Raw genomic sequence first — 15,296 nt, forward strand, 5'->3', positions numbered from 1 at the left:
GTAACTCTTACATAAATTAAAAAAAAAAAACTTCTCTCCAGCTCTTGTCTGTGCCAGAGAACATTTTGCAACACACACAGTGGAAAGGATATTGGCTTTGAAGTCAGAAGGCTTTGGGTTCAATTCCTTACTTTGCTATTTATTAGTTATGGAGACTATTGTTCAATTGTTTCATTTTTTTTGTGTGTGTTAATTTCCTTATATGTAAAATGAGAGACTTGGACTTTCTTTATCTTCCTAACATCCTCTCCAAAACAGGAACAGAAAAACTAAAAATAAAATACTAACAGATCTTTATAAAACAGAAAACAAAATAAGATTCTGTTAATGTCTCTTAGGGGAAGTTTAGGTAAGCCAAATCCAAGTGGTGTTTAAAGAGTTTTTTTCTGAAATAACTTCAGGTGGGCTCAGAATGAGTCAGTGAGAATCAATCCTCCCTCCTCTTTATGGAGAAGGGGTAGGAGGAAGGAATGTCACTCTCCTCTGGGACCAAGCCTGGTCCGCTTGAGGTGAAAGTTGAATGCCTTCGTGGGAAAAATAACAAAAAGATAGAAAACCAAAAGCAGCAGCCATGTAATTTATAAATTATGGGGAGAATCAGAATATTGGATAAGTTGGTACAAATAAAAGTATCATGTTGCCATGAACCAACAAAGGAGTGTTTCTAAATGACAACAACTGAAATTTAATTATAGTTGTCAGGAGACACTCCATCTTCCAACTCTAGGAATTTTCAATGGCTGTCCCACATGTCCATTATTCTGTCCCTCTTCATTTCTGAGTCATGACTTTCTTCAAGTTCTAGCTTAAAAACCCTCCTTCTCCAGGGAGCCTTTCCTGATCCCCTTAATGTTTGTATCTTTCTTCTGTGGATTATCTCTAATTTATATTGTATACATCTCACATACATATAGATTTATGTACATTGTTTTCTCCATTTGACTGTGACCTCCCTGAGAAAAAAAATGCTTTTTGCCTTTCTTTATATTCCTAATTCTTAGTCCAATGCCTAGCATGCAGTATTAGCTAATAGTTAACTGGTAACTAGCTGCTGTGATTGACAAATACTCTAGAGTTCCATAAAAGGAATATGAAATCTTATTTTGATTAGCAACTAGAGGAAATAAACATGTGGGGGAAGGGTAAAGGGTAAAGAGAAGAACAACTTGATTGTGAAATAGAGTGTGTCTAACAAGAACTAATAAAAATGTACTTTCTCAACCAAAGTAGGTGTAAACTGAAAAGGGAGAGGGGAAAAAACTGCCTATGTATGACTATTGAAGCAGCTGTAATGTCAGAACAATAGCAGTAAAGCTGCCCCCAAATTGACAAGAGTTATATGCTAAGAAAAGAGCTAGCAAAAATCCATAATTTTAGGTTTCTATGCACAGATGCACAAAATATAGGTAAAAAGAAAAATAAACTTAAAAACCCAATGCTGGGGTAAATTTTGACCTCATAAGTACTACTGAGACTTGAAGGGGTGGGAAGCATGAATGGAATAGGATTTTAGAAAGGAGGTATATGGAGAAATACTGAACATTAGAAAGATCTACTTGGCAAGGAAACCCAAAAAGGGATGGGGGTGATGTGAAGCATAGTGGAGATATTTGGAAGAACAAGGGAGATCTTTTTGATAATAACTCTTATAAGCATCTTAAATAGTAGAGATAACTGAACCACATGGCTTGGAACCCGAGCTACTTACTAAGTCATGAATTATAAGATTCAGGTGTCATAGAATGGTTTATACTTCCAAAGACACTTTCAGCTTCTGGAATGAGGAGCAGTGTTAGATCTGTTCCAAGGAAAGGTTATGCTCTTTGGGGCACTTGTTGGGAAAAGAGAGTCTGCTCTTGGGAGGAATGATCAAACCCAAATTCCAAAAATCGAGTCTACACTCTTTCTCACTTATACAGTCAATAGATAGTAAAACCTGGTGGTTATAGGAAATGATGAAAAAACAACTTTTAAAAATAAAGTCTAAATTGGAGTTTCCTTTATTAGTTGCATATGGACATTTTAGTTTTTGAGAAGATTTTATTGACCCACTCACTGCTCTCCACCTTTCAGCCTGTGATAACAGTAGTCATATATTTCTTTACTGTTTTCAAAAACAGGTAGTATTATTTCCATTTTATAGCTGAAAAAAGTAAGACTTAATAGTGAAATGAGTTTGCCTGAAGTCATACTGTAAATAAGTGTTGGAGGGGAGATTTAAATTGAGGTTCATGTGAAGCTTTTTTTTTTTCACTATACTATGCTATCACTATAGAGAATTATTTGTTATTTTTATTCTTGTTAATAATCCCAGCCTTAACAAAGGAAACAACTTTCTCTTGGGTCTTCAACTGTGTAGTCTCTGTAATCTCTTTCCTGACTTCAAATGATTTACTGAAGTAGGAAGGAGGAAATATATGGCACTGGACTCCTCTACTTTAGCTGCCTAGTACCTCAATTTTTTTTTTATCCTTGCCTAATACAATGGTCTCTCTCCTAATTTCTTTGAAGAATAGGCTAGTGAACATCTTTCCTTAATTAAAAGAAAAAAAATACACTTACTAAATTTCATTTACCACATTTCACACACACACACACACACACACACACACACACACACACACACACACACACACACCATATAATGACTACTACCCAGTAAGGGACACAAATGGGTATTAGCAGACCTGCCTATTCTCTACTTAGCTTTGCCTCTGCAGGAGAGGTTCCAAATTCTCTCCTGTCTTAGAGATGTTTTTCCCCTAACAATTAAATCATTTGACTAGTATACTCTTAAATTATTTAACTATTGTCATTTCATCACTTCGAGATGTCTTATTAAAATAACCCTACCACTGTTATTATTTAGTAAAGGCACTGAATTCAAATGGTTCCTTAATGGGCATGTTACTATGTGGATCATAACTGGGATTTTCATTCAATCCCTGCTCTAATACCTCAAGCAAGACAAACTCCCTTTTTCCATTCAGGTTGGCACCTAGATCCCTGATCCCAATCTCCATCACCTATCTTGAGGCTTGATTCATGGCACAGCAGTATCTTTTCAGATATATCTCATTTTCTTATAAAACTGAAAGTGGAAGTCTACAAAGAATCAGAGAAACTTGAAGATATTTTTCATGATTGTATTTGCAAGGGCTTATAGACCATCAGAATTGAGGATCTTTGGGTTCCGACACTGACACTTCCAGACACTTGAAACTTGCTGGATTGTAGCCTATTTCTTTTTTTCTTTTTTTTTTTTTTCCCTGAGGCTGGGGTTAAGTGACTTGCCCAGGGTCACACAGTTAGGAAGTGCTAAGTGTCTGAGATCAGATTTGAACTCGGGTCCTCCTGAATTCAAGGCTGGTGCTCTATCCACTGCGCCACCTAGCTGCCCCGATTGTAGCCTATTTCTAAAAACTTTCAGCTCACCCTCTACTTGAATGGAGCATCTGGAATGTCATAAATCTGGTGTCCATAACAGTAAGGGCACTGGTGCAGTCCTGCAAGAGTTTTCTTTTTCACATTTTCAAATTGATCTGTTCTTTGTCTGACATCACCTTACACAGACACATTTTTAGTAAGAGCAAGTTAATATAAGTCAGGGAATTATCAATAAAGATACAAAACTGCAATACCAGTACTAGAGCTGTTTCTTAAGATGACTAAAGAAAAAGGAAAATAACATATTTCCTAGAATATTTATAGCAGCTCTCTCTGCAATGGCAAAAAACTGGAAATTGTAGGGGATACCCATCAATGGGGGAATGGCTAAACAAGTTTGGTATGTGATTATGATGGCATATTATTGTGGTATAAGAAATGATAGGCTCTGTTTTTTAATCTAATTTATTCTTCCTTTTGATCTGATTTTTTTTGTGCAGCATGATAAATGTGGAGATATATTTAGAAGAATTGCATATGTTTAACCTATATTGGGTTACTAGCTGTCTAGGGGAGGGGAGAAGAGGAAGAATAAGGAAGAAAAATTACAAAACACAAGATTTTGTAAGGATAAATGTTGAAAACTATCTTTGCATGTATTTTGAAAAATAAAAAGCTTTTTTTTTTCCTCCTGAAGCAATTGGGGTTAAGTGACTTGCCCAGAGTCACACATCCAGGAAGTGTTAAATGTCTGAGATCAGATTTGAACTCTGATCCTCCTGACTTCAGAGCTGGTGCATAAAAAGCTATTTTTAAATCAATAAGGGGCAGCTAGTTAACACAACATACAGAGCACTGAGTTTAAATCCTGCCTCAACACTTGACACTTACTAGTTGTGGCTTACTACTTGGGCAAGTCACTTAATCCCAAATGCCTCAGAAAAAATAAGGGAAAACAATCAATCAATAAACATTTATCAAAATGATCAAAGGATATGCACTGACAATTTTCAGATAAAACCATTACTAATCATATGAAAAAATGCTCTAAATCACTATTGATAAGAGAAATACAAATTAAGACAACTCTGAGTTCCACCACATACCTCTCACATTGGCTAAGATGACAGGAAAAGACAATGATAAATGTTGGAGGGGATGTGGGAAAATTGGGACACTAATATATCCTTGGTGGAATTGTGAACTGATCCAGCCATTCTGGAGAGCAATTTGGAACTATGCACAAAAAGTTATCAAACTGTGCATACCCTTTGCTCCAGCAGTGCTACTACTGAGCTTATATCCTAAAGAGATATTAAAAGGAGGAAAGGGACCCACATGTGCCAAAGTGTTTGTGGCAGCCCTCTTTGTAGTGGCCAGAAACTGGAAACTGAATGGATGCCCATCAGTTGGAGAATGGTTGGGTAAATTATGGTATATGAATGTTATGAAATATTATTGTTCTGTAAGAAATGACCAGCAGGATGATTTCAGAAAGGCCTGGAGAGACTTACATGAACTGGTGCTGAGTGAAATGAGCAGAACCAAGAGAACATTGTACCCAGTAACAAGATTATGCAGTAATCACTTCTGACAGACTTGGCTTTTTACAACATCGAGGTGATTCAGACCAATTCTAATGATCTTGTGATGAAGAGAGCCATCTGCACCGAGAGAGAGGACTGTGGGAACTGAGTGTGGATCACAAGATAGCATTTTCATTCTTTTGGTTGCTATTGGCTGGCTTTTTGTTGTCTTTCTCATTTTTTTTCCTTTTTCATTTGATATTTCTTGTGTGTAAGTAATCAATACATGTTAAACATGGGCAATTCTTCTATACCTATTTCCATAAGTATCACGCCACACAAGAACAATGTTCTCTTGGTTCTGCTCATTTCACTCAGCACCAGTTCATGTCCATCTCTCCAGACCTTTCTGAAATCATCCTGCTCATCATTTCTTACAGAACAATAATTAAAGAACAAAAATATTGAAAATTATCTTTGCATATATTTTAAAAAATAAAAAGCAATGCCAAAAAAGATAAACTCATTAATTTTAGAAAAACATAGACTTGCATGAAATAATGAAGAATAAAATGAACAGAAACAAGAGAATATTACATATAGTAACAGAAATATTGTTTTAAAAACAACTTTGAATGACTAAGTCATTTTGACCATTATAAATAGCCAAATAAACACAAAGAACCTATGAAAGAAGATACCATCTATATCCAGAAAAAAAAAACTGATAAGAGAGACATAGACACAGAGACAGAGAGAGAAAGAATGAGAGAGGAGAGAGAGAGAAAGAATGAGAGAGGAGAAAGACAGAGAGAGAGAGACAGAGAGAGAGAGAGAGAGAGAGAGAGAGAGAGAGAGAGAGAAAGAGAGAGAGAGAGAGAGAGAAAGAGAGAGAAAGAGAGAGAGAGAGAAAGAGAGAGAGAGAGAGAGAGAGAGAGAGAGAGAGAGAGAGAAAGAAAGAGAGAGAGAGAGAGAGAGAAAGAAAGAGAGAAAGAGAAGGTACTACTAGAGTGACCCTGGTAGAAACCAGTCAGAAGTAGAACCTGGAGAGAAAGCCAGCAGTTGCCTCAAAGTGTACAAATTGCTTTCTCTTTTTATAATCAATCATTTTAATGCCTCTCCCATCTACAATGTAATTTTAATAAATCTTTCTCTCTCTAGTATCCTGATAGACTACTGAATCTTCCCCCTTTTTCATTTGATAAACTGCCCTATGCCTGCTCTTTCATCATAACAATCCTTTTAACTTAGATATGAGTATTATCCTCTTTTCCACATAAATTAATAACAACCCATTAAAAGTCTGTTCATTTTGCTTTTTCCCTTCTCCCAACTAGGGTGACAATGGTCTTTGAAATATCTCTTTCCAATTTGGCATGAGTTAACACAAAAACATTCACTTGTATTTTAAACTATTCTACTTTACTCTAACTAGGTATTAATTTTCTACATTTTCTTCCTTCTGTCCGGCAAAAGAACACGTTAACACGTTAATATTCTTACTGTCATGAAAGTTTCTTCTTCAATTTAGATGTTATTAATCCTGTCAACTTATTTCAAAAGATCTGACTTTCCCCTTTACCTATCACTCTTTCTTAGTCCATGTCATCTTTTCCAAAGTATATGCAATCTAGTCCATCTTTCCCTTCTTCCCAATTTTTATAAACAATTTTTACTCTATAATACTAAATGAATATTGACTGCTCCTGGTGATATTTAAATTCCCTCCCACTCTTAGATATTCGTCCTCCTATATCTTATCTTTATTCTTGAAACTTGCAAAACATTCAGTTTCACTTCCTCAGTTTTTAAAATTCTAGCACCCTTTACAATGAGTAAGGCACATTTCTTTCTCATTTTTTCCTTTTTGATTTGATTTTTCTTGTGCACCAAGATGCATATATTGGATTTAACATATATTTTTTTACCATGTTTAACAAATATTTGCTATCTAGAAGAGGGGGTAGGGAGAAAGGGAGAAATTGGAACACAAGGTTTTGCAAGGGTTAGTGTTGAAAAATTATCCATACATATCTTTTGAAAAGTAAAAAGCTTTAATAAAAAAAAATGAGTAAAGCATTCCACAAATATTCCTTCATTTGATCCTCAAAGCAACACCAGGAGTTAGTTGTTTTTATCACCCCCATTTTACAGGTGAGGAAACTAAGGCAGAGAGAGGCAAAATGACTTTCTCAGACATCACTTATCCCTTAGCACTTTGTGAGAGTTAGCTGATCATGTAACCTATGCAGAATTATGTGTATAGATACTTGTTCTTGTTCTTTAGTTGTGTTTAACTCTTTGTGATCTCATGGGCTATGCTGTCCATAAGGTTTTCTTGACAAAGATAATGAAATGGTCTGCTATTTTCTTTTCCAGTGGACTTAGTGTGTAAGTCTCAGTTTGAACTCAGATTTTTCTGATTCCGGATCCACTACACCATCTAATTGTCTTTAAAGAGCAGATATCTACGAGTACAAAACACATGACCTTTCTTAATCCTGTTTTACCTCAGTCTCAACCCCAGTAACAATCCTATGGTCTGCTTAAGAAAAACAAGCTCTAAGGATTGGTATTATTCACTTAAAAAATGTTAAAATACATTTTTAATTGGAAAAGAAAATACCATCAAAATATTACTACATTGTAAACTTAATGGGACCCACATGTTGTCTACTAAAACTTGCAAAACAGTCAAAACAATGCATTAGTGCCTGCCAGTCTGAAATGTGATCTACTCCTTAATATTCCCTCAGGCAATGAAAAGAAATGCTTGAAAAATGGTAACGTTTCTAAAATGCAGCTGGCTCACTGGATGAACCACAGATCCCCAACCCAGGGGGACCTAATGATCTAATCCTAACTCTGTTCAAGTCACTTAACCTCTTAGTACTTTCTCAAATGTTCTGAGCTCTATACAAAGTAGTTCTGAGAAATAACCCAAATGATTGCATCCCTTTTGCGTCGTGTAGCATGTGGTATCTGGGTGCACTGTGGCAGACCTGGTGTGAGGGACTTGGGGCTCGTTTCTCCTGAATAGACAGTTGGTTCTCGCCAGGTACATCCTGTAATTACATCTGTAACACTTAACAGGCAGAGTCCTCAGTGGGATGGGACTGGCTGTGGGCGATACAGTAGCCAGCTCATCCAACTCTCTGTCACCCCACAGACAAGGGCTCAATGCTGAAAATCCTTCCTAAAGTGAGGGTCTGCCTCAACAGCTACAGCACTAGTTTCCCAGTCCTCTCCCTGCATGAGGCTTATTTTCTCCTCAGTAATTTGCTAGGACAATGATTGATTGTGATTTGAATGCTGTCTTTGTTTCCTTTAAAAAAAAAAAAAAAAAAAAAAAAAAAAGGCAGAAACTCTGACTCTAAACTCTCCTGCTCAGTTCTTGCCAAGGGCAGACAAAGGTTTCTGTTTCTTAAAGCGCAAAGAGAGCTCCTTATCCCAAATCTTACTTGGCTACCATCATTAATCATATCAGGCAAGGATTTGGTGGCCGTTTGATTTTTCCACTTGTATTAAAGGGCAATGGGTCTGTAAGTAACACTAATAATGCTAAATAATCGAACAAATCATTTGTAGGAAAATAGTGTAAGCTGCCTGTGATGAGGAATAGAATTGGCTCCTTCCCCTGAGCTCTGTCCCCCTCCAGGAGGCGAGGATAGGAATTGGATAGTTTTGACAGTTAATGGAGGACTTCTTTCCTGCCAGGAATGGAGGAGGGGAAAACAAAGTTGTCAGGGAATGTGTTATTCTCACCAGCCCACATGCTGAGCTCTTTGCAGGGTCTTGGGCTCCCCAGTTAGCCCCAGTTGCCATCAACCTTCAATAGCAGCCAGCAAGACCCTCAAGATGAGAGCCCCCAAAGTGCAACTGGAAAATGGTTCAGTTTCCCATTAGCCTCCCCTCCTCTAACTGCATGGGGCTGCAAGATAGAAAAATATCTTTCCTCCTTCCCAGAAATCTCTATAACAAATTCTGTGTCACCAAACTGTCGAATATATTTGAAAATGCTTAAAAATAGATTCTATTTTTATCATATTGACTTTATAGGTTTTTGTTGTTTTTTTTCCCATTCAGGGGAAACTGAATTTTTGTTTTCAGTGAAATGTGCAAAGGGGTCAGGCTGTGCCAGGAAGCAATAAAATATCTACCTACTGGTCTATGAGGTAATTCAAACTTTTTTTGTTGTTGTTGGGGCTCCTAGGAGTCACAGATGGAGCCAGGCATGGTAGGTGACCAAGCAGGAAGGGAGACAGGGAAAGCAATCTTTCCTGGGGTTCCTTTGGGACTCCTGAAAGTAGTTTGGTCTGGGCTTGTCGGGATGAGAGCAGAGAATAGGGTGAATTAACAGCTGCTGATTGTACAAGGAAGAAGAGATTGGGTTAAGGTCAGCCCCTCAGTTGGGCCACCAGAACTCAGAAGCAAAAGCCAGAGAATGTGGCAAAGAGAGGGCCCAGTCTCAACTTCCACCCCCATTCAGAACTGCAGCAGGGCAGCCAAAGTATCATCCAAATAGGAGCAGAGGATAAGAGGCAGGACCAGGCTAGGTCTGCAAAACACATTCAGAAGTGTGGGAGGGATTAAAGTCTGGTCCAAGTACAAAATTCCAGTGCAGGAAGGAAGTTTAGAAATCTGAACAAACAGATCAAAACTCTGAATATAATAGAGAAATATTATACATATGTAAAATATGGTCTATTAATATTAATGAATGTAATAATAGATAACATATATTATATATTAACTTAGAAAATTTTATCATATGTAATCCATTATACCTATGTTTAGTAGACAAATATTTATTGACACATTTTGAAGCAAACTTTTAACAAAATATAAGAAAAATGTAAAGGTTTTTGAGGTAAGACAATAATTTTCTACCAATCCCAATGTTCAATAAAATATCCAAAATTCAAGTGAGTTTGAGGGATTTGACACAAGTAGAACCTCAGGGAAAAAAATAATGGCTTGGTCATTAGGATTCCAAGAGTGAATGGGAGAATTAAAACAAGAGATAAAAAACAAAATGAGAGCTCTTGAGTAAGTGATTAGAAAGAAAGCAAATAGTTTAAAACAGAAGTTAGACTGCATATAGCTTTAAACTTTTTGATATGCTAATTGATGTGGAAATTTTTTCTTTCTTCCTCCTTTTTTTTTTTTTTTTTTGCTCTTTATTATTAGTGATGTCATTAAGAAAGGGGCTCAAGGAGAAATATAATAGGAAACAAGGATGTAAAAACAAATGCTATCAATAATGTTTTTTTTTTCATATTTATTTATTTATTTAATAGTTTTCATTTACCAGACATATGCACGGGTAATTTTACAACATTGACAATTGCCAAACCTTTTGTTCTAATTTTTCCCCTCCTTCCCCCCCCCAAGATGGCAGGTTGACCAATACATGTTCAATATGTTAAAGTATAAATTAAATACAATATATATATATATATATATATATATATATATATATATGTATATACATGTCCAAACAGTTGTTTTGCTGTCCAAAAAGAATCGGACTTTGAAATAATGTACAATTAGTCTTTAGTAATATTTGGGAGGGAGACACCAAGGAAATAACATATATAGTGTCTACTATATTCTAGACACTATGCTAAGTACTTTACAAATATTTACTCATTTGATCCTCACAGCAACCTTGTTAGGCAGGTGCTGTTATCCCCATTTTACCATTTAGGAAACTGAGGCAAATGGGTCTTGTGAGTATCAGAGATCAGATTTGATTTTTTGAAAGGAAAATATAGGAGACAAGAGAAACCTAGACTAGTACATACATTTGAGCATTTAGAAAGGGCTAAATAATATAAAGGGCTTGAATTTTAATAGAGGAATCATCTGGCCAGGATAACTGTCAGAATGAAAAATAGTCTATCCAGCTTCACATACTCACTTCAGAAAAATCCTGAATTTCACACCAGATAGAATGAAAAATAAAATGAGAAACTAAAGTAAGTGACTTCCATGCCCACAAAGCACAGAAAGCTAGCCCATAGAAAACAGGAAAAGAGGTATACTGGCAAAGCCAAGGCCAAGGCAGAGTAGCTTCCCAAAGAGATCAGAAATAGCCTGGGACAAAAAGTTATCAAACTGTGCATACCCTTTGACCCAGCCGTACTACTACTGGGCTTATATCCCAAAGAAATACTAAGGAAGGGAAAGGGACCTGTATGTGCCAAAATGTTTGTGGCAGCCCTTTTTGTTGTAGCTAGAAATTGGAAATTGAATGGATGCCCATCAATTGGAGAATGGTTGGGTAAATTTTGGTATATGAAGGTTATGGAATATTATTGCTCTGTAAGAAATGACCAGCAGGAGGAATACAGAGAGGCTTGGAGAGACTTACATCAACTGATGCTGAGTGAAATGAACAGAACCAGAAGATCACTATACACTTCAATGCTATATGAAGATATATTCTGATGGAAGTGGATATCTTCAATATAAAGAAGATCCAACTCACTTCCAGTTGATCAATGATGGACAGAAATAACTACACCCAGAGAAGGAACACTGGGAAGTGAATGTAAATTGTTAGCACTACTGTCTATCTACCCAGGTTACTTACATCTTTGGAATCTAATACTTAATGTGCAACAAGAAAATGGTATTTACACACATATATTGTATCTAGGTTTTATTGTAACACATGTAAAATGTGTCTGTCATCGGGGGGAGGGAATGGAGCGAGGGGGGATAATTTGGAAAAATGAATATAAGGGATAATATTACAAAAAAATACTCATGCATATATACTGTGAAAAAAAATTCTAAATAAAAAAAAAGAAAAGAAAAGAAATAGCCTGGGACACATTAGCTGTAAAGCTCCATGTCCATATTCAGCAAGAACAAGATCTGAGAAAGCCTTGAGATGGTCATAAAGACACACAGGGTGGGGACCTGGAAATCTCCAGTGAAAAGCAATAAGTAGCACACTGCTTAATCTGGGATATTTCAGGCCAAAGTGCTCTGAGGTCCTCAACACTCTGTTCTGAGATCCCTGAAAAGTGTCCTGAAGATCCAGAACTCTGAACTCAAAGATCTGGGCTGGGGTGACGAGAATGTAATATAGAAACTCAGAATGAATAGGGAAAGACCAAGCAGAATTGACTGCTTATCCCAAAATGCATCAAGGTTTGAAACCTGACTACTACACAAAGTCCAAAGAATAAAAGGAAAAAGGAAGGAAGGAAGGAAGGAAGGAAGGAAGGAAGGAAGGAAGGAAGGAAGGAAGGAAGGAAGGAAGTAAAAGGGGAGGAAGAAAGAGAGTTTATGTTCAAAACTATGTCTTTTATTCTGCATATTAGTCCATCATCTCTGTCATGAGGTAGACAATCTGGAATAATGATTGATCACTTAATTAATCATAATTTGAAATTATAATCATAATTTTAAAAAATTCTGATATTGATATTAAAGAATAAATTGTTCTTTTGAGTCCACACTCTTTACTCTTCATCAGTTTATACAAGTCTTTCCAAACTTCTAAAGCTGTCTTTTTCCTCTTTTCTTACAGCACAATAGTAATTCATTACATTCATATACCACAATTTGTTCCATCATTCCTCAAATTGCACTCTTGCAAAAAAACCCACCACCCAGATGTATTAGAAATAGGCGAAAAAGTAAAGATAGAGGAAATCCAGTCATCTGAAGGGCACCTCAAAAGTAAAAGTTCCAGGACCATCAATTAAAATACAGCCCTCCGATATCAAAGAAAAAAATGCTTCAAAAATCCAGAAAAAGGCAGTTCAAGTACCAAGGAATCACAATCAGCATCACCAAAGAACTGGTAGCTTTTACTAAGAACAAGAGGAAGGAGACCTTAAAACAAAATATTCCAACAGGCATAAGAGAAAGGTTTACAATAAAAAACAAAACAAAACAAAACCCCAATCTAAATCTACCTTGAATTCTGAGCATGATCCTATAAAGAGGAAGAATAAATTTTCAATGAAACAAGAGATTCTCAAGGTTTTTTTTATGAAAAAACCAGTGTTATATTTAAACACAAATAAGAGTGTGTGCAAAAAAGCAGAAAGTTATATAAAGGTTAATTTATTTGAACAACTGAAAGAGGCTATATGATGATATATTGCTAACATTCTAATAGGGAGAGAAATAATAAGTATTCCTTCATGGTCTTAATGTCTTGAAAAGATGTTGAGGAGATTAAATAAGAAAGACAGAAGACAGGAATATATTGGTTCTCTTCAGAGAATTTTAAGAGGAAAGAAAGAAAGTAAATCCTTTTTTTTTTAACAACCAAAAAAAAAAAATCAGGATTGGCCATTGTAATTTTAGACAAAACAACAGAAAAAAAAAGACACAATTAAAGAATAAAAAAGAGAAACTACATTATGCAAAAAAAAACCCCAGAAAATGAAATATTACTATTTAATATGTATTCACTGAATGGCATGACATATAAATATGTAAAAGAAAAAGTGAATAGAATTTCAGGGAGAAATAGACCACAAATATAGGGGCTTTGATATATTTCCTTAAGAACCACATAATTCTAGCTAAAAAAGAAAAAAGAAAAAAATCAAGGACCTGAATATAATTTCAGAAAAGTTAAATCATCTTCATGCAGACGATTTCCAGATAACCAGCCCTAGTCTTTTTCCTGATTGGAAATAAGACATTCCATCTTTGACTATCCTCCTGGTCAGTCTCCTGCCTCCTGCACTCTTCCACTCAGACCAAGACTGGGTTACACTGTAACAGACACAGACTATGAAGGAGATAGACTGTGAGAATAAACACTTTAGACTCTATTCTTGTCCATCCTCGTGGTGATTATCCTGCTGACCAAAGCTTGTTCGGAGGACCTCCAGAAAGCTAACCTGGACATTACAGAAAAGGACTTAGAATTGCCAAATCTCAAACTACACTAGAAAGCAACAATCATCAAAACTGTTACTGATTTAAAAATATAAAAGTTAATAAATGAAACCTATTATGTAAGACCTAAGTAAGCAATTTAACATTATAGTGTAGTAGTATTCAATGTATGGAAACATGCTCTCACCTCACTCTTTTAAAGTTGAGCCTGTTATATCTCCCCTTCAGGATTCTTGGGAGACATTGAGAGTTTGGAGGTTTCTATCTCTCTTACTATTGATTTAATCTTCCCCTGAATATGTTCTCCCCATCTTTATGTGCCAATGACTACCTTTCCTAATCAATTGAATCATTTAACATGAATTAATTCTTACAAAGGAATATTTACTTCAAAAATATCAAAAGATTAAAAGCATAAACATTTTCCTCATGAGCACCTTGGCAATATAATCTTCTCATCTCACCTTGGTCTCTGGGAAGAATAGACTCATTTTTAGTTCTGTTCCTACACAGAATTGGCCCCACTAAGTAACATCCAGAGGGAACATCACTGCCAGATGAGTTTTTATCTCAATTATAATTGCATTGGATCCCAAAGATTACTCTTGAAAGTCATTTCTTGCTCCTCAGTGCACTGATGCTGATCTGGCTACAATATTTAGATGCTGGGATGTGGCTCTTTTTTCAGTTAAAATAGAAAAGAACAGATGCCGAGTCAGTTAAAAATAATCAAGTCTGTATTTACAGGGCTACCACATGGTCTTAGAGGGGAAAAAAGACAAGAATGTCTTTCCCCTTATAGTATTAGGGGTGACAGCAAAACTCTTAAAGGGATCTACCAAAGTCAAGCAGTTTAAGAGGAACAGTAGAAAGATAATGAGGGAATTTCTTTTTAATTCTTCCCATTCACTATCTAGGACAACTGGGTGATGTGGTGAATAGAGTGCTGGCTCTTTTTGTGTTCAAATCTAGCCTCAGACATTTACTGTGTGATGCTGTTTGCCTCAGATTCTTCACCTATGAAATGAGTTGGAGAAGGAAATGGAAAACCATCTTTGTCAAGAGTTGGCTACTACTGTAAAAAAACTGAATTTAATTCACTATGTAGTATGTTGATCAGAATCAGTCATAGAATCTCTATACATGCTTCACAGTCTCCAAATGAAAAGTACCGTAAAAGGTGTTCTGTGCATAAGTCATTCCTTGTTATGTCAATAAACCCCAGTTCACAGACTTCTGGAAAAAAGGCATCCATATTTGACCAGATGGAGAGAAATCTGGCAGAAATTAAATTTAGATCAGTACCTCACATCAATTAACACAAAAAGCTCCAAATTATATATATATATACACACACACACATAAATACATATACATAGATATGCCTCTACATCAACATATATATATATACATACATACACACATCTATGTGTATGTATGTATATACATATATACATACATACACATAGATGTGTGTGAACATATATATGTAACCCTTTTTCTGAG

Source organism: Sminthopsis crassicaudata, chromosome 5 (genome assembly GCF_048593235.1).
Source record: "Sminthopsis crassicaudata isolate SCR6 chromosome 5, ASM4859323v1, whole genome shotgun sequence".
NCBI classification, from domain to species: domain Eukaryota; kingdom Metazoa; phylum Chordata; class Mammalia; order Dasyuromorphia; family Dasyuridae; genus Sminthopsis; species Sminthopsis crassicaudata.